Source organism: Peromyscus californicus, unplaced genomic scaffold (genome assembly GCF_007827085.1).
Source record: "Peromyscus californicus insignis strain IS unplaced genomic scaffold, ASM782708v3 Scaffold_24__1_contigs__length_46423439, whole genome shotgun sequence".
Classification (NCBI taxonomy): Eukaryota; Metazoa; Chordata; class Mammalia; order Rodentia; family Cricetidae; genus Peromyscus; species Peromyscus californicus.
This window is the reverse complement of record NW_026294535.1, coordinates 3,736,703-3,757,705: the sequence shown is the minus strand read 5'-3', so window position 1 is coordinate 3,757,705 and position 21,003 is coordinate 3,736,703.

Genomic DNA, 21,003 nt, shown 5'->3' with positions numbered 1-21,003 from the left:
AGGGCATTTGTTCACATCCATTGTGCCATTCACAAAATGGGGGAATGATATGGAAGATTTAATAACAAATGCTCAACAAGTGTGGAGTAATGGTAACCAAATTTGAGTGCTTGTCAGGAATGCAAGAAGAGCTTACTCCAGCTTACTCAAAACCATCTGAGTTTCTCTGAATCATGGCAGTTAGGAGATGGATCCTAGAAAATAGAATTTTAAATAAAAATGATCTAATGTAGGTATTTGTAATTTACAGTTCTAGAGAGTTTCACAGAAGGAGGAATTCTCAACATGGCATCATGTGAAATCTCCACACTAGAGGGATCATTTGCTAGTACATATATTCTGTTTATTTTAAAGTATAAGGACTTCCCCATCACCTGCCTATACTAATGGATGGTATTATAATTTGTATGCATCTTAAGTTGTCAACTTTGTCCTGTGGCAAAGACATCTAATGAATGTTTAAGACTAGAGAAAATTCAAAATGGTGTTAGCAGCTTCATAAACCAGTGGATATAGTGAATTTGGGTAGTTGTAGCCACTGTTGCATCAGGTAACATAATTTTACGCACTCAAATCATGAAGTTGACCTAAGATGGTTCACTAGTAAACCTCAGTTAGTTCTTTTATGTTTGAAAAGGAATCACACAGCTGTGGGGCATTTACCCACCACCCCCACAGTTCCCCAGAGTTTTCTTGAGTGCGAACAGCAGGAAATATTAGATAGAAGGATTTATTGTGGAGAATCTTGCAGAGATAAACAGAAAATAAAGGATAGCCTCGAGAGAGCCTGGAACCTTTTCCAACGGGCCCTGACTGTCTCTGCCCCAGGGTTTTTATAGAGATGCCAAGGGGTGGAGCAAAAGACCTCCTCCCCCAGCACAGCCAAGTGCAGACCATCTCAGACACCTGCACTCAGGCCTGTGGTCCTAATCATCCTCTATGCGGACCTGCTGGGTAAAGCCACGAGGAACCTGAGAACAGGCTCCCACACACAGCACAGTGTATTTGCACTGATGTTAGGTGCCAACAATTATTTTATAAAGTTTTTCTATTCTTCATTATGTTTCCCATCCAAGGTAGCCCAGTCCAGGTCAGATACCAGATGCTGATTTAAAAGTGGAATTCTCCTGAGAGAATTAACCTAAGGCAAAGATGAGCTCCCTAACTGTTTATTCAATACAACATGGTCAGCTTATTATCTATCTATCTATCTATCTATCTATCTATCTATCTATCTCTATCTCTATCTATCTATCTATCTATATCTATATCTATATCTATATCTATCTATCTATATATATATATATTGAACAAAAATGGATGCAGCTGAGTAGTAGTAGCACATGCCTTTAATCCCAGCACTTGGGAGGCAGAGTCAGGTGGATCTCTGTGAGTTCAAGGCCAGCCTGGTCTACAGAATGAGATCCAGGACAGGCACCAAAACTATACAGAGAAACCCTGTCTCCAAAAACAAAAACAAAAACCAAAAAATGGATGCAGCAGATTGTACTAATGTATTTCAGCATACTTTTTCACCCCCACTTAAGAAGAAAGATAATGGGAAAGATTTGGAAAGGGATGGAATGAAGAGATAAAAGGGGTAAGTGATGTAATATCTTTTACTTAACAATTTATGGAAATAAGTTTTAAATAAAAAAGGGACTAGATTGACAGCTCAGCAATTAAGAACACTGGGTGTTTTTATAGAGGACCCAGGTTCCATTCCCAGAACATACATGGTAGCTAACCATTTGTTGTAACTCTAGTCCCAGGCATCTCCTGCCTTCTTCTGGCCTCAGTAGGCACTACACACAGACACATACAGGCAAAACATTGTATAAATATTTTTTTAAAAAGTTAGAAAAGGGAAAGAATGAAATTATTTACAGTAATGTCACAACCCTGAGCCAGAAAACAAGCCAGGGCTAGTTGAAATGAACTCCTGCTGGTCTTGCATGGAAACAGCTATGACCCTCTGCTAAGCCAGCCTGCTCAGAGGCAAAAGCAATTTTGTTCTGAGGTTAATAGAAATCATTATAGTCTTCCATCTAGGAGCAGAGTAAACAGTGCTGTTAGGTAGCTTTTCCTTGAAGGTTTCTGTATTTGTGTTCTCTGTCTTTTGTATCTGTGAGAATTGTGGCATTGGTATAGTTATCTATTAGAACAAACATCGATTGACAGGTCACATAGTCCCCAAAGCAATCTACTTTTTGCAGGGTCATTTCCTTGATTTTCAGCTAAGACCTTGTGATCTTAACTCTTTTAGTTAAGATGAACATGTCAGAGGCATTTCTTTCCATCATTTTTATAATATATATATATTATATTAATATATATATTATTCCTGCATAACTTTGAGGTAAGAATATCCATAAATGTCTCTGCTTTTACATTGTGATCATGATCAGAAGTGGATTTGTTAACTGAGCATGCTTAAGAATAGGCAGAATGCTACATGATCATGTCCAGAATCCCTAGGTAAAATCCACATTCTTCCTTTGTTTAGGAAAAGCATTGGTTTGGAAATAATTCCCATATTCTCCTTGCCTCCTACAGATAAGAAATCTTTCTCATTTCATCTTGTCTGTTGTGATGGCTATTCTTAATAGTCAAACTGACTACCTCTGTAGTTAATAAACCCAAAGATTTGGGTACACCTGTGAGGGATTTTTCTTAAAGGTTTTGAAGTTAAAGACCTAACTTTAATCTGGATCATTTGAGAATAAAAGATTCACCTTTACCTGCTTGGTGGCACTGCACACCTTTAACTCCAGCATTCGGGAAGCAGAGGCATTTGGATTTTTTGAATTTGAGGCCAGCTTGGTATATAGAATGAGTTCCAGGGCTACACAAATAAACTCTATTTGAAAACACCAAAAGCCAATCAAACAGAAAATAAGATCCACCTTTAATCTAGATAAACTCTTGGTGGCAGCTAAAATATATAAAGGATATTTCAGAAAGAACTTCTCTCTTTGCCTGCTTCCCCTAGCTCTGGCTACTAAGTTTATTTCTTCACTAACATTAGAGCCTACTTCCTTGGAATTGTTTTGTATACTAAATACCAGCTGAGATGTCCTGCCTCATGGACTCAACAACTACTGAACTCTTCAAATTTCCATTGGTAGCAGCCATTGTTGGACTAGCTATATCACAGCTTATGAGTCATCCTAATAAATCCCTTTCTACGTCCATGGTGAGATTCATTGTATCATTCCCATTCATGTGGAAAAGTGTTTTGTTTTCTTTTTCATCTGCCTATGGAAGAAGATGTTCTGGTTAACAATAGTGCATGTAAACACATTCTTGCTAGTTGAATTATGCTTTAAATATTCAACTTTCCATAAAAACTACTTTCATTACTATTCATTTGTGAACAGTTTGCTCTGAATTTCAGGAATAAAACTGCTAAAGCAATGAAGCCATCACCTAGCTTTCTGATGGGAGAAAGACCTATTGTTTTGTTTGTGATCTACTTCCTGCTTTTCTTTCCTGGTTGTCTGAAGTCCCTGTGACAAGCAGGTTAAAAAGTACATTCAGTTCACCTGACCACAATGTGAAGTCAAAAAACAAATGTCTACTTTTGAGTCTTTTTTTGTTTTTGTTTTTGTTTTTTCAAGTCAGGTTTTCTCTGTAGCTTTGGAGCCTATCCTGGAAGTCACTTTAAAGACCAGGTTGGCCTTAAACTCACAGAGATCTGCCTGCCTTTGCCTCCCAAGTGCTAGGATCAAAGGTATGCATCACCACCATCCAGCTTCCTTTTGTGTGTTTAAATCTCTCTTTACTTGTTAATATTCTGAGCACCCTTTCACCTGTGGGACATGGAATCACTCCACTCCACACAGTACAGTGGGCTGTGCACACTTGCCAGCAACTTTGCATCCAGGAGGAAGAAGAGGAAGTGCCTATGGAGTCCAAGAAGATAGCAGGATCTGCTATTGGAGCCATGGGCAAGGACTTTTGAAATGCAAATCCCTGCTGATTTAGAAAAGGTATGGGTCTGGAGTGGGAGGCAGAGTCAGGAACCATTCAACTGCATCTTTAAGCACAGCATAACTCTGTAGGAGGTGCTCTTGTCACTCAGGCCTCACTTGCTAATCAGGCCCTCCAGGTGACCTGCCAGTCAGAAGTGGTACAGGTTCCTTCCTGCTGCCAGCTTCAGGCTTGACTTTGAAGAGGAGTTGGTACTAGCAGGTTTTGTGTGCTGTACTGTGAGTGCTATTGCAAGAAGCTGAGCAGAGAGCATGGCTAAGGTGGGAAACCATAACATTGTGAGGGGCTGCTGTCCCCAGATGAGGTGGGGCAGATGATGAGGTGCAGGATCCAGTGTGGTGGATTAGCTGGGATCCTTCAATTAGAATTCCTGTCCTGTAAGGTTCCATGTGGTCCTTGAAACTCCCTAGACCTAGGGCAGGCCTCTGAAAAACTTGGCCCTTTGGGCTGAATCTGCTCACAGAATGGGGAGCAGGAAGCTGTGGGTAGAAACATTTTTGTAGTCAACTTCAACATGCTTTTGGTGCTTCCATGGATAGTAGGTTACCAAACTTGGAAAGTACCTTCCAGCACCTTCTAGAGTTTCAGCATTTAAAATTTATGTGTAAGATCCATGTATAGTTAATTTTGTGGAGGTTGTAAAAGGCATCTCATGTTTTGGGGAGCACTTCACTACCAAGGTGTGATGTAGAAGAGTAGAATTGGTAATATAAAAATTTACTAATTCTTAGGAGATAGTACGTCTCATAAAAATGAATTTAATGGCCGGGCAGTGGTGGCGCACGCCTTTAATCCCAGCACTCGGGAGGCAGAGCCAGGCAGATCTCTGTGAGTTCGAGGCCAGCCTGGGCTACCAAGTGAGTTCCAGGAGAGGCGCAAAGCTACACAGAGAAACCCTGTCTCGAAAAACCAAAAAAAAAAAAAATGAATTTAACTGAAGGAGGACTGCCTCAAAAAAAAAACCCAAAGGTAAGAATATTCTAGCCAGGCCTGTTAGAGATTAGGACAGTAGGATACAAATTTCTTCACCAGGATTGTCCAGACATTTGGCACCAAACCATTACAAAGGAGCCACCCCTGATTTACAACCAGCCACTAGCCCCAAACCTATATCAAAGAATGGGACTCTATCAAGCTGCTCATTGAGGAATTACAGGGTCGCAACCAACCTTAAGTCCTGGCATGCAATAAAGTTTCAGTTTTCTTCTTGAGAAAGCCATAGTTCTGTCAGATGTGCAGATGGTGGTATATGCCCATAATCACAGCACTCACTCAGGAGGCAGAGGCAAGTTGATTTCTGTGAGTCTGAGGCCAGCTTGGTCTACAAAGTGAGTTCCCGGATAGGTACCAAAGCTACACAGTGAAATCCTGTCTCAAAAAAAAAAAAGAAAGAAAAAAAGAAAGAAAGAAAGAAAGAAAGAAAGAAAGAAAGAAAGAAAGAAAGAAAGAAAGATAGAAAGAAAGAAAGAAAGAAAGGAAGGAAGGAAGGAAGGAAGGAAGAAAGAATGAAAAACGAAAAGTAAAACACTATTGTGTTGAGGACTAGCCTGATCAAACAAGGCCTCCATTTAGACCCTCAGGCAGGGAGGAGGGAAATTCTTGGGAAACCTAGTAGCAGCCTGGGGCCTAGGACTTGGGAGCTTTCTCTAAGGGCCTAATATATTGACAATATAACAGAGCTCCTTCCCTAAAACCAGGAATATGCTTTGGAGTGGTGGTAATAGTCTGGAACCAGGGCTTTTATGGTGGGGTTGCTTCAGATCCAGAGAACCCAACTCTTTCCATCACATGTGGGCTTAGTCAGTAATGTTCTTGAGATACCCTGTTTTCCCTTGTGCAGCATTGTTTGATTAACCTCCTCTCAGGGTCTGTCCCATTGTATGATACTTTCTGCTAACTTCCAAGAAGTTCCCCATTTACTTCCATTTCCCCCCGGAAGTAGTATACAAGGTGCTATTCTTCTTAAGAAGCTTAGTGGACATGACACATAAGTTGTGGAAGACTCCCTCACACACCAGCTTTTATCTTTTCTACCTTATACTTTTCTTCTCTTTTTCATCACCTGTGACCTTCACCTCAGGACCCTGTCAATGAAGGAGATTCTGCTGTTTCACATTACTGGGATACTTATGAGATAATTTTAGAAAATCTTTGCTGTGTAAATCTCCCATCTGTCTAAGTGGGTAGGTAGACTTGCAGTCTTCTGTCCCTATTTAAATTGTTCAAAGGGTAACCTGAAGCCTGAATCTAAAATTCACAATGATGATTAGCATATGTTGAATACAAAATCTCTTCTAGGCTAGCTACTTTTTGAGCATTAGCCAGAGATGGATACATGCTATCATTAATGAGATTTTTATTTATTAATTTCTTAAGTATGTGAAGAGATTTTTCCCTGGTAAAGTATATTAATACTAGAACACTGCATTTTGATCCTGTTAGAAAAATGTTTCTGACATAAACTCTCTTATATTGACATAAGTGGACTTGGTCCCAGTCTTTTGCTCTCCAGGGCAATGACCTTGGTCTTCTCTATATTACACATCAAAATTTTTAATATAAATAATTGTATCACCTCAGAGTTTTAAAATTATGCATTTGAGTCATACAGTTGCATATCCATTACAGTAAAAGAAAAAGTATTTGCATGTGGAGCATGGTTTCTGCCTTCACACCAGGATAGAGGGAATAGATTAATGTGTATACTGCTGGGGGAAAGAGGATAGACAATCAGCTACTGGAGTCTCCATTATGAAGAAGGACCTGATTGTATCAGGAGGAGTGATGTTTTAATTTTCCAGCATGTACTAATTGATGTCTTGTGATTGAAGATAGACAGAATGGTTGGTGTACAATTTGGGAAGGTTAACTTGCACCAAGGGATATTGAATTTTCTATTAGGCTACTCTTTTATGCAGATATGCTCAATACTGCTTGACACAGTTATGTCAACTCAGAGGTTTGAGAAAAAGGCCATTGACTGTAACTCTGTGTGTCAGGTTTCAGATCTCAGCAGCCAACAATTGCATATGGGCAAAATGAATTTATATCTTAACAAGAACTATGGGGGTTCTGCCCCTCTGAGTCCCATCAGAGTTCAAGAAGAATCTACAACCAGCTGATAATCTTTGATGATAAGAAATAAGAATAAATCTTAGTACATGAAAATCCTTAGTCTATACACTTTATTATTCCATGTTAGTTCTCTCTCTACAGCTTCTATTCTGTGCTCATGCCTAGCTCCTTTCTTGCCTGATTTCTCTCTACATTTATCTGCTGTCCCCTCTATGATCTATCTTAATTCTTGTAATGGCAATGCCTGCGTTACTGTCACCCATTCACCATGTCTGAGCGAGGGGCTGCAGATTAAAAAATAAGGGACAAGAGACATTGAGTCATTCACCATGACTGAATGCCAAATGCCAGCTGAATGCCGTTTATTGAAAGAGGGAGGAAACCTTAAATACAGACTTACAGCACAATGGTGGATCCCAGGAGGGCAGAAGTTCACTACATTCTTGCATCTAAGCTGTTTACACCAAATGCAGGATACAGGAACAAAGAACCTCTGGTTGATCTTGATCTTTAGGTGAGAAGGAAACCAGCAAGGAATCTGAATAGGGAGGACATCTGGTCAAGGTCGGCAAGCAAGGTGGCAGCCACTCACAGTGGGGGGCCAGGGCCCACAGGTCCCCCCTTTTTACTAAAAACTGAGCTTCTGACTTAGGTTGCGTGGGACGTCAGCAGGTCACCTTATCCATCATGGAGACACCTGCCCAGACCACACAAGTGCTCTGTCTTAGGTTGATGACCGCCCCCCAAGCATTACCCATCTCTGAATACTCATTATCATACAGACTCAACCACATGAGCTGTAGAGTAACTGCTGCCAAAGATCTCAAAGTGGCGCTGGGCTTGCAATCTGTGTGACACAGAAAAGACCAACAGAAGTCCTAACCCACCCATAGCCAGGAGGCTAAAGACAATTGAGCCATTCTCTTCTTAAACGAGCCTTACTGCAAATTGGAGTCCTTGTAAGGTGGTAACCCATAAGCAAATGGAACTTGAGTTTAAATAATTTCTACAACTTTCAAAGCCAATTTAAATGTATAAATGTAGCATTAAATTTATCATGCCCAATAAGATGAAAGATTAACTAACTGTGGTAGCTACTTTTGCTGCCAGGGTCTCCATTGTGCTAGCTGTAGTAGCCAATTAAGAAATAGCAATCCCAGAAACAATAGCAGCAGTGGTCACCACCGCTATAACAGCAACAACAGCGATGTCAGAGTCTCTTCTGGAGCACGTGAGCATCATCTGTGTCTAACTGCCATGGTCCACTGGCATGGACGCAGCTCCAGGAACACGAACCACCAAGGCCCATTTTTCTTGATCCCAGCACTACTTAGGCTGGCAGGTCTGCAAAAGAACAACTAAGAACCATAAAGAAAAGCAAAAAACAAAAACAGTAGACAAGGAGCAGAACTAATGGTCTCATTAATGGCTACATTCAGGCTCACAAATTTTAAGGTATCTTCAAAAAGGCTAGATGAATTTCAGGAGGCCAATAAATGTTTGCACAGAGCTATTCCCGAAAAGTAGGTACTACACCAGCTTGAAGAGGGTTGCAAAATGTGAAAAGGCTTAGCTGGCATGCTACTGTTAACAAATGAAGGTCATTGACCTTCGAGGTTATCCTTAATCTCCAAGGTGTGACACATTCTCAACATTTTTGAAAAAAGTTACCATACATTACCTTTTGAAGAATCCAACCACATGGCTACAGTTCCTAGGCTTACGTTAATGTTTGCCAAGGCTGGCCGTATTGGGCTCTCAATCCCCATTGGCATCAGAAGGGGAGAGTTTTTCACAAAGGCCCAATAGGTCTCTGCCATGTTGGGATTCAGCAGCAGCCACAGGGTGCACACAGCATTCAGGAACCCAAAGAGGAACTTAATTATCCTGCAGAAAGACACAAACAGATCCCCGGGCCCACACCAACACCGGATCGGGTGTCCTCCAAGTGCCAGTAGAAAGATCCTTCCATCACACCAGAGGATGATTTGCAACAAGATCCCTCAGTGCTTATCTGCAGCGGATACTCCAGCAGAATCCACCGATAAAAAATTTAAAATATATAAAACAAGGGAAAGAATAGAATATGGAGAGGAGAGATGAGCCCCTAGCTCCCCCCTTTTTACTTTAGAAATATATGTTTTTAAGGTACGATGGCAGCGTTCTACTATAGCCTGTCCTTGAGGGTTGTAGGGAATACCAATCTTATTAACAATAGAAAAGTCTTGGGAGAATTTTGAAAATCCCGTACTGCTGTAGGCGGGACCATTATCAGTCTCTATGCATTTTGGTACTCCCATGTAAGCAAAAGCATGAAGACAATGATTCTTTACTTCCTTAACCTTTTCCCCTGAATGGGCAGAAGCAAAAATTAGAGAAGAATATGTATCAATAGACACATGGACATATTGTAATTTTCCAAAGGAAGGCACGTGTGTGACGTCCATCTGCCATACATGATTAGGTAAAAGTCCTCGGGGATTAACTCCCAAATGAGGAACAGGTAAAAATTCAACACAAATAGGACATGATTTAACTATCTGGATGGCTTGTTCCCGGGTTATGCCTGTATGATGACGAAGAGATCCAGCATTAAGATGATAATGTGGATGCAACTGAGTAGCCTTATCAAAGGCAGAACAAACTAATGTGACAGCCATATGAGTAATGGCATCAGCTCTCTGATTACCTTCACTTAGAGGTCCAGGCAATTGAGTGTGAGCTCTAATATGGCCTACATAAAGGTTATGTGAGTGGGACCATATAAGTCCTTGCATTTGCAATAAATATTCATGAATGGGAGAAATGGATGGTATGTAGGCTATTGTCTCCAAAGGCATAATGGCATGTGCCACATATTGACTATCAGTATAAATATTTACATTCTCATCAGAAAACATCTGTAAAGCAAGCAACAGCACCTGTACCTCTGCCATCTGGGCAGAAGTGTCCTGGACTTTCATTCTCTTCACTATGTTACCAGAAACCATCATAGCAAAACCACATGAAATGCCATCAGTAAATACCACATGGGCCTGAGGAATAGGAGTCATTTGTACTACCTTGGGAAATATAACAGGATGAACAGGATGCAATTTAAAAAATTGACACACGGGCTGGAGAGATGGCTCAGAGGTTAAGAGCACTGGCTGCTCTCCCAGAGGTCCTGAGTTCAATTCCCAGCAACCACAAGGTGGTTCACAACCATCTGTAATGAGATCTGGCGCCCTCTTCTGGCCTGCAGGAAGAAGAGTGTATACATAATAAATCTTTAAAAAAAAAATAAAATAAAAAAAAAATTGACACACATCATTGGAGGGGTAGTGAGTATCAAACCGACCCTGCATGGAGCATGTCAATGTGGTCCAATCATTATCATTAGCTTGCAGCCATGCTATTTGAGACTGGGTGTATGGGGTCACCACAATATCTGGCTCCTTACCAAAAGTTTGAACACTGATCTTGATTCCCTTAAATATAATCTGAGCAACAGCCTGTGGATAAGGAGTGATGGTTTTTGCTGGAGAAGCTGGGGAATGTACCCATAGAATAGGACCTGTTTGTCAAAACACTCCAGTAGGTGAATGAGAAAAACAAAATATCAAATACAATAAGGGAGAAGAAAGATCTATATACTGCACGTGAGCCTGTTCCAGGGCCTCTTGCACTCGTTGTAGGGCTATATGCCCTTCAGCTGTTAATTTACGGGGAGATAAAGGGTCAGGGTTGCCCTTTAAGATGTCATACAAAGGGCGAAGCTGACCTGTTGGAATTTTTAAAGTGGACCAAAGCCACTGAATATCCCCCAGAAAGGTTTGGAAATCATTTAGTGTGCGTAGCTGATCCGTACGCAGAGTAATCTTTTGTGGATGTATATCCATGCGTAACAATTCATGACCTAAATAATGATAGGGAAAAGATACCTGTACCTTTTCTGGGGCAATCTGTAAATTAGCCAGGCTAAGAACTTCTTGTAAGTTAGAAAAGGCATCAAAAACAAGTTTTTTATCTTTAGCAGCCATTAATATATCATCCATGTAGTGAATTATATAAACATCTGGAAAAGCTTTTCGAACTGGAGCTAGGGCCAAAGACACATAAATTTGACATATAGTAGGGCTATTGGCCATTCCTTGAGGCAATACCACCCACTGATGTCTCTGATAAGGTTCTCTAAGATTTTCTGAAGGAACACTAAAAGCAAAGCAAGGACTGTCCTTGGAATGCAAAGGAATGGTGAAGAAACAATCCCTCAAGTCAACCACAATTAAATTCCAATGTTTAGAAATTGCCACAGGGGCAGGCAAGCCAGGTTGTGTTGCTCCCATGAGAATCATGGTTTTATTTACAGCTCTAAGATCCTGTAATAGCCTCCATTTTCCTGACTTCTTTTTAATAACAAATATAGGTGAGTTCCAAGGTGAAGTGGAAGGAATATGACCAGCATCTAACTGTTCCTTAACTAATGTGTTCACAGCCTCCAATTTTTCTTTAGTAAGGGGCCACTGCTCCACCCATACAGGGTCATCACTTTTCCAAGTGATTTTTATTGGTTGTATAATCGAAGGCTCCTGTGTAGTGACCCCTATGGAAAAGACCCTAGTCCTCTAGTATCCCCAGGACCTTCTAGTGACACAGTTTTTGTCTGCCACAGGGAGTGGGTCTCCTTGCAAAATTTTCCCTAAGCCTCTGCCCAGGCAGTAGCCCTGACTTTTTAGCATCTGTTGTACAGGCTGTGTAGTAAGCACTGCTCCCATACCATCTAACACATCTCGTCCCCACAAGTTCACTGGAATGTTAGGTAGCACAAAGGTTTGAAAAGTTCCTGCATGACCTTTCTCATCCTTCCAGTTTAAAAGTAGCCTGCTCTGTAATGGTGTCTGAGCTGTGCCTATACCTTATAGGTTAGAGATGGAATTTTTAAGGGACCAATTGGGATCTTAGGATTCTTGTGAAATTATAGATATATCCAGCACCAGAATCCAATTATCTTTCAATCTCAATCCCATATAATTTCATTTTTAATTTAGGCTGTTTATTATTGATAACTGTTTGTCAAAACACCTTTTTTCCTGTACTTTCAAAACCTCCAGTTCTACATATAGATGCCATTTTGCCCTTAAAATATGAAAGCAATAATAATTGAGCAATTCTATCACCAGCTTCTATTTCTATGGTCCTTTATACATATGCCAATTATAAAAGCATTAAATACAATCTCTATAGGATTTGAAGAGGTAACTTTAGGTAGTACTCTGGAATATTTTTTATAAAATCTTAAAAAGAGGATCCTTTTTTATAAATTCCAAGTAACACATTAGCACAAATAACCAATTATTAACAATGTGGACCAAACAATTTACCTGTATTTTACTTACTGGAAAAATAATTTTGTAACCTCTTTATCAGTAAGAGATTATTTTTTATGGGTTTATCTTAGCAACATTATTCAATAAGCTAACAACCCAATCCATTTCAGGTGTTATATTTCTAGAGAATTAAACCAAGAATTTCTAGAAAGCAACTTAAATTGCAGAGCCAAATTTTCAGTAATGATCAACAGATAAGAGCATACCTAATATATAGTTTAAAATTATGAATCTTGTTCCTTTAGTTTATCTACCATGAGAATCAAATATTCATCCAAACATTTATTAAGACAATCAAAAGAACAGAACATTCTTTATTCAAACAGCATTGACTTAGCATTCTATGTCCTGACCAAAACTATTTTTCACCAGAAGTTAGGCCCCGTTTAAACTTTTAGGCGCTAGTCCCTCTCCCAGACTCTGTTCATTTGGTCCGTTCCGTTGGCCTTGTGGCTCCGCCTCCTGCCTGTGCGTACCTGCCCACCAGCTGCTCCAGGCTATCTCGCGTGCTGCTGCCACAGCACGTGCCTTTGACCACAGCCATGCTGGACATGCGCCCCCCACACATGCATTCCTGTTTAAACTTTTAGCCCTAGTCCCTTCCTGAGCCTCTGCTCGCTTGGCGGGAGCTGAGGCTGAGGCTTAGCTTTGGCTCCGCCCAGTGCTCAGGCTCTAGTGCCGGTGCACACCCGGGCAGTGCTCCATTGTAGCTCCACCTCCCACCGGCATACCTGTCTGCCTGCTGCTCAGGCTATCTCATGCAAGTCCTCCGCTGGGCGCGCACCTCGCGCGCACACACAAACTCACGATTAAACTTCCTACTCCCATGAAGGGACTACCTAACAATGAGTTATTCCCGCCATAAGGGAAAAACAGAAAAACATTTCCCACGAAGGGATTCTAAATATTGAATTATTCCCATTCTGAGGGAAAAATAAAAAACATTTGAACCAAAATAAGCAAACAGACAGCAAAACTTCTAACCTCTGGGCTTGTTTGCTGTTCAGCCAGCAGCAATGAGGCCTACCTGCCGATTCTTTGTAATTCAGATGCTGCACTGCAGAAAGAGCTCAGAGTTTCAACTATCCTGAAAACTCTACAATTGGAAAAAGTCTTTTCTTCCTCCATTACCACTGGGAAGAGGCTTCTCTCTTTTGTTCGTCCTTCCTCTACAGGGCCCCAATCTTTAGGCCTAGTTTCAAAATTTTTCCCCTTTTTACTGGGAAAATCCTTTTTTCTTGATTAAATTTTTTTTCTCCCTTTTCTAACGGGAAATTTCCTTTCCTCCCCTCTTCTCTTTTAGGAAGATTTCCTTTTTTATTTAAAATCTTTAGCTGTCTTGCCCTTTCTTAACTTTGGTGGTCCCCTATTTGCACCCATGACAATTCACTCTTACCTTTTCTTTCTTTTTTCTTTAAAATGCTGGCCCCAAGAGTGTCCGTCAGTTCGTTCCTTCTTTCTCGGGTCTCTGTAGGAACCTCCATTTGTAACAGCAATGCTGTGTTACTGTCACCCGTTCACCATGTCCGAGAGAGGGGCTGCAGATTAAAAAATAAGGGACAAGAGACATCGAGTCATTTGCCACGGCTAAATGCCGAATGCCAGCCGAATGCTGTTTATTGAAAGAGGGAGGAAACCTTAAATACAGACTTACAGCACAATGGCGGATCCCTGGAGGGCAGAAGTTCACTACATTCTTGCATTTAAGCTGTTTACACCAAATGCAGGATACAGGAACAAAGAACCTCCAGTTGATCTTGATCTTTAGGTGAGAAGGAAACCAGCAGGGAATCTGAATAGGGAGGACATCTGGTCAAGGTCGGCAAGCAAGGTGGCAGCCACTCACAGTGGGGGGCCAGGGCCCACAAATTCTCTCATATTAGTTCTGCCACAACTAGGTTCTCATCTATCTAGTTCTTTTCCATCTTAGCCCCTGTTGGTTATATCAGCGCTGCTCATGGCTGGATGCTTGCCCGCAGGGGCCGTGCCTACAGAGGAGAGTGCTGGAGGAGAGTCACGAGCCATAGTTACCTTTTTAGAGCTTTATTAGGAGAGAAAGGGAGAGAGGGAGAGAGAGGGAGAGAGAGGGAGAGAGAGAGAGAGAGAGAGAGAGAGAGAGAGAGAGAGAGAGGACAGATGGAAGGAGAGAGAGCAGAAAGAGAAAAAGGGGGGACAGCGAGAGAGGGAGAGAGGGGACAGATGGAAGGAAGGAGCGGAAAGGAAAGAGAGAGGTGCACAGAGAGCCCACCTGCTTTTTAGGCTGGGATGCCATCGAAGGCTGATGATGTAAATAAGGACTGAATCCTTATATCTCAGACTTTCACTTATTATAAAAAAGCAGGTAGATGGGAATAGTGGCATCATTCCTCTCAAAAACTGCTTCCAGCTGACATTTGGACATCAGTTGGCTCTTGGGGGAATGGAGAAGGGGAGTTTTCCGAGGTAGACAGGCATTGTGGAATGTTGTCTGTCATCCGTTTACTCTGGAGACATGTATCCCTCTTGGCTATGGATGGGAACCTTTTGTTTGACAAGATGTTGATGGTCTCTGGACTCTGGTTCTGTGGTAGTCCTGTATCATTGGCTGAACAGTGAGTTAGAACAGGGGAAGAGAAAAGCTTGTGGTGCATGAGAATTTATTTTTTGGAATTAGGGACAAGACAAAGATCAGGGCCCTGTCTGTATGCACGTGAGAAACACAGGCAGTGGATCTGGAGTGAAGCAATGAGCTCTTATTTTAGGTGGAAATCTTTTTTCATTAAGTAACTCTGAAAGTGCAATTAAATCTGGTGAGGTGGGTAAGGCTGTCCTCTGTATCCAACAATAAAGGAGAGGTGACATCCCAAAACTCCCAGGACTGAGTCAGTGGCTCTGGTGTCCAGAAGGAAAGAAACAGATCACTTCCCTGCTGCGTTCTGGGTTCCCTGTCATGTCTGTAGCCAAGCCTAGGTCTACTAGAGGTCTTAGCTTGCTGTACCCATGCGTCTTGGTGCCTGGGGGCAGTCAGCTGACTGGTTGTCTTTCTAGGCAGCACTTTTAGCAAGGCTTTTGATGGCCTGGCAGGGCATTTGCTAGTCCGTGGCCTTTTCCTCACTTAAAACAAGGACACAACAGCTTTTGGGAGTCAGTGAGTGCCAGCACTTGACAATTTTGTTTTCAGGCTTTTATCTCTTCCTTGGCATACCTTAAATGCCACAGGTGACTTTTTTGCCTGTAGGATCAGGAGCCTTGCTCTCCAGATGCTTAAGTTTTAGTCGGGGAGGTGTGGGGAACAAGAGACAGATTTTACTCCATGTCCTGATTTTTTTTTCCTGATGATTGGTGGCTTAAGGACAGATTTTGGAAGATCTGCCAGTAGGCAGACTATAAACCAATCCTTTTGGAAGACTTGTCTGAGGCTATAAGCTGATTTTTGGCTTAAGAGCCATCCTGACTACTGTAAACTTATTTGTATGGATCTTAGCTGCTTCCAGACCCATCTGTGCTTCTCAAGGCAGTTTGAAAATGAGTGAATGGAGCTAAGGTGAGTTAGGGCAAGTTGTAGAAACCACCCAAGCCCAGAGCTTTAGCAGAATGCTTGGGTAAAAAGTAACTCTTTTATTTGCTCGGTCACTGGCAGAAGTTCCTGTGACTCTGTTATGTGGCCAGGTTTACCAGTACCCGTGCCTATCTGCCAATGTAAGTGGTAAATGTATCCGCCCCTTTGTCCCATGTCTGTACCCGAGAGAAAAATAAAAAATTCAAATAACAAACTGGGATCAGACTCCAATCTCGGGTATCCCCAAGAGTGAAGACAGATCTAAGAATCAGTTCAAGTTTGCCACTGTCTTCATCAAGGGATAGGAAGGGCTGCAGCTGCGATGCAGTTGGTCCACCATTAGATCCTAGACAGCATTGACTCCCTTGTCAGGAGCTAAAATGTGTCTGCCATTGCCAGCACAGCCCGAGGACAGCCCTTGGGGTGTCTGTCACAAAGAATATAGCTTAGACTACAAACTCGAGAATGGCAGACTCACTGTGGTGAAGAATCATGGCGGTATCAGTATTGGTAGCTGTATAGGGGTCCAGCGGAGGTGAGGGACGTGCACGTGCTTGAGGTCTTGCAGTCTCGCTGGATGGGGGAGGAGGCAGCAGGCAGCAGTGGTCACAGCAGGTCCTTGGTGCTCAGTGGTGTAGCCGAGTCACGACACCAATGTTGGTTAAATCAGCGCTGCTGCTTGTGGCTGGCTGCTGCCCGTGGCAGCCATGCCAGTGGAGGAGAGTGCTGGTTGGAAGAATCACAAGCCATAGTTACCTTTTTAGAGCTTTATTGGGAGAGAAGGGGAGAGAGGGAGAGGGAGAGGGAGAGAGAGAGAGAGGACAGATGGAAGGAAGGAGCAGAAAGGAAAGAGAGAGGAACACACAGAGGGCCCACCCGCTTTTTAGGCTGGGACACCATATCAGGCTGATGACGTAATTAAGGACCGAATCCTTACAGACCCTTTCCCATCTCATTCTTTCTCATCTTGTTCTTCCTCATCTTGTTCTTTCCCATCTGGCTCTTCTTCATCTTCCATCTTGTTCCTTTAGTGCTCCATTCTAGCCCTTCAATCTTGTTCTTTCCTATCTAGTTCATTCCTCTCGAGTTCTTACCCATCTAGTTCTTCCATTCTCTTTTCTCTTCTCAATCTCATCCTCTAGTTCTCTCCCAAATCCTCCTCTAAGTCTCCTTATACCTCTCCAGTCCCTCATCTCTCAGGTATTCAGTTATAAAACCAAGCAATAGCAATCCCCTGGCTGAGCAAGGTCACCAGGCTTGAATTTTTACAGGGTCATAAAGGCAGGTAAGATTTTTCCTCACTGGGTCGTGGTGGCACACGCCTTTAATCCCAGCACTCGGGAGGCAGAGGCAGGTAGATCTCTGAGTTCAAGGCCAGCCTGGTCTCCAAAGCAAGTTCCAGGAAAGGCACAAAGCTACAAAGAGAAACCCTGTCTTGAAAAAACAAAAAAAAAAGAGTTTTCCTCAAGTGGTGACTGTCAGGCTTTCTCTTACAGCCAAAAAGGGAGTGGTAAAGGAAGAGGTCAACTGAGAGCTAATGAGTAGTTAGTATATCACAAAGTGCATTTATGTGCTCAGTCTACATTCCTAGAAGTGGTGAGGTAAGAAGTTAGGAGTCTATAATGTTCATAAGGCTGTATAAGAAAGGAGGGTCTCAGTTTAAATTGCACAAGAAATAAAGATATCTGCCTGACCTAGGAGTCAAGTGTTGTTTTCATATGGGTGTTACCTTAGTTCACTAGAATGTTTGGCCTAGGATGCGTGATAGGTATTTTTGATAAATACACTGTTAGGAGTTCTTGGAAGCACACATAGCATACAAGAAAATCATTGTAGGCATTGGCTAATATATATAAAAAAGCTAAAATATCACCAAGACTTAAGGACCTTCAGAAAGATCCTTGATCTTTCCAAGTTGTAGTTTTTGTCATAGTAGCTGGATTCCATTACATTTTCCTGTGGCCTGCAGCAATCCCTTATCAATGATAGTCCCTACTCTTTTTCCAAGTCAATATACCAGTTTTTATTGTAAAAACACATTTTTTATCATTTTAAAATATCACTTATTGGCATTATTTAACATTTTTTAAAGTGCATTACTGCTCTTATCTATTAGTTTCTGTTCTATAAGGTGTCTAGGTCATTAACTGTTTCATTCCTATTCTCTCAAGTGCTCTTGATTATTGATTTCTGTGTAGAGCAATGTCTTCTGTAGCCCAGGCTTGCCTCATTCTATGTAATTGAGAATTGCATTGAACACCTAATTCTGCCTCTGCTGTCTAGTGTTGGAAAGACAGTCCTGCAATTCCTTTCAGGTTGGGCCTTGACTGGTCAGGGAGAAGGAAAAATGGACCAATTAATGAGTGTCTGTCAGTCTCTCTGGCTTTTTTGGGTGAAATACAAATGAAGAGGGACCTGTACAAAAATTGAGCTCACTCACCAACTTTGAAGCTTATGTAATGAAAGTGCAGAAAGGGAGGGCAGAAAGAAAGGTGAGAGCTTTCCTGCTTCAAGAGCACTTGAGATTAGCAATGTGGAGTCATGTAATCAATTTTAGAGGCTTCATAAATGTTCTGACTGGATATTTCTTTGGGTCCATAAACCAGAGCATTCAATAATCTAGATAAATCATGAAATCAAATTACTATAGTTACATGAGTTTAGTCAATATAGAATATTTGGATGAATGATATGGCACTGCCTAACAGGACTGCTCTTTCCTTGTTTAAGGTGTATAACCTTGAATATCACCTATGTTTGTCTGCAGGACTACCCAGCTATGAAGCAAAAGGTTGGCTATGCTGGACAGTCAGTGTGTATTTGTACACAGGACTGTTCTTTGGAAGAGGAACAGGAAGTACTTGGGGGAGACTGGAAGTATTTCTTCTAAAATATAGATTTCCCAGATTAAGGCCCTGTCTGCCCCTAGGGTGGAAGGGCAAAGCTGGGAAGGTCTATATCATTTGATTTCTGATCATCTAGTAGGGGAGCTGCTACTGATTGAATCCCAGCAGGGTGGCCTTAGCTAATGTGAGACCTTGGGAGGCCTTAACAGTTAGGAGCTCAAGAGGGAGGTAGCTTGCAGGTTCCTTCCAGGATTCTCATCTGGTTATGCAGTAGGGATCTGTGAGGGAGAACACAAGCCATGCCATGGGGAGTGTGGGGACCACTGAACTCAGACCAAGAGGAGTACTTCTGCTGAGTTGTCAGAGCTTCTGTGACTAGGTGGGACCATGAGCCAGACTGTTTCTTTTGGTCCATGTGGTAACTTGGACAGTGGTCCTTCTCTGAGACTCCCTAAGTGTGGATTCTGTGGAGAGGGGGAGGCTCTGCCACCCTGTCTATGGGAGACAGCTGTACCTCCAGCCATTTAGAAAATGTTTCTGATACAAGCTCTCTTATGTTGACTCAGGTGACCTTGATCCCAGTCTGTTAATTCTTAAGGCAATGACTTTACTATCCTCTTCATTAAGGGCTGTACCTCCAGTGAGTTTTAAAATTACCCATTTGAGTCATGTAGTCCACAGTCTATTGCAGTAGCTGGTAAAAGATTTATATGTGAAGCATGGCTTCTGCCTTCAGAATAGAATAGAAAGAATAATTTCTTGTGTACTCTGCAGAGGGAAATAGGATAGGCAATCAGCTGCTGGAGTTACCACTATGAAATAGGACCTGATTGTGGCAGGGTTAGTGATTTGTCATTTTCCATGAAGTACTATTTTATATCATGTGTACGAAGGCAGGCCGGATTAGTGGACATACAATTTGGGAAGGTTCTTTTGATCCAATGAATACTGAATTTCCAGCTAGTGGGCTCTCCTTTGCAGATATAATCAATCCTGTTTTGCACTGTTAAGTCAGTTCAAAAGGTTCAGGCACAAGTCATTGACTGGAGATGTGTGTGTCAGGTTACAAAGCTCAGCAGCTAACATAGCACATAGTGGCAAGGTCTAACAGTTGTTTTTAATGCCAGTCTTCTACCAGCGAATGGCCTGCTCCTTTGAAAGTCAGGATAGCTATGTGTTTTTCAATTATATTTATACTTTTTAAATATCAATTATTAGTTTACTTTTTTGGTTTTTTGAGACAGGGTTTCTCTGTGTAGCTTTGGAGCCTGCCCTGGAACTACTTTGTATACCAAGTTGGCCTTGAACTAACAGAGATCCACCTGCCTCTTCCTCCTGAGTGTTGGGATTAAAGGTGTGCACCACCATTGCCTGGCTTAGTTTCACTTTTTAAATTTGATTTTTCTTCAATTATATCATTGCTCTAATCTCTTCTTTCTTTTATCCTATGTATTTTCCAGTTATTAAGGATTTCCTTGCATTTTTCCTCAGGTGTTGGTGTTTTTTTTCTATTTAGAGGACATTTTTCTGTAGCTCAGGCTTTCTGCACACAATGTAATTTAGAATTGCTTTGATCATTTAATCCTGAAATTGCTGTCGAGGGCTGGGAAGACAGTCCTGTCACTCCTGGTCTGGGTCTTGACTGGTCAGTGAGAAAGAAAAATAAACCAGTGAACGAGTTTCCTCAAAACTCTCTGGCATTTATTGGGATCTTACAAGTGAAGAGGGACCTGTGCAATAATTGAGTTCACACACCAACTTTAATCAGATTTAGACAAAGCAAAAAAATGGATGAGCAAGAAAGTTGGTGAAAGCTTTCCTGCTGTTACAGTAGATGACATTAGCAATGAGTACTGAAATCATCAATGTTAGATGATCAATAAGTGTCCTGATTGCCCACAGACCAAACAATCAAGAATCTGAACTTTCATGAAATCAAATTAGTGTAGTTACTCTAGTTGAACTGTGGGAGCCCGTTTTCAGGTTCCTCTTGGCTTTACCCAGCACGTCCACATAGAGAATGATTAGGGACATGGGCCTGAGTGCAGGTGTCTGAAATGGTCTGCACTTGACTGTGCTGGGGGAGGAGGTCTTTTGCTCTTCTTTTTGGAATCTCTATAAATACCCTGGGGCAGAGACAGTCAGGACTCATTGGAATAGGTTCCAGGCCCTCTTGAGGCTG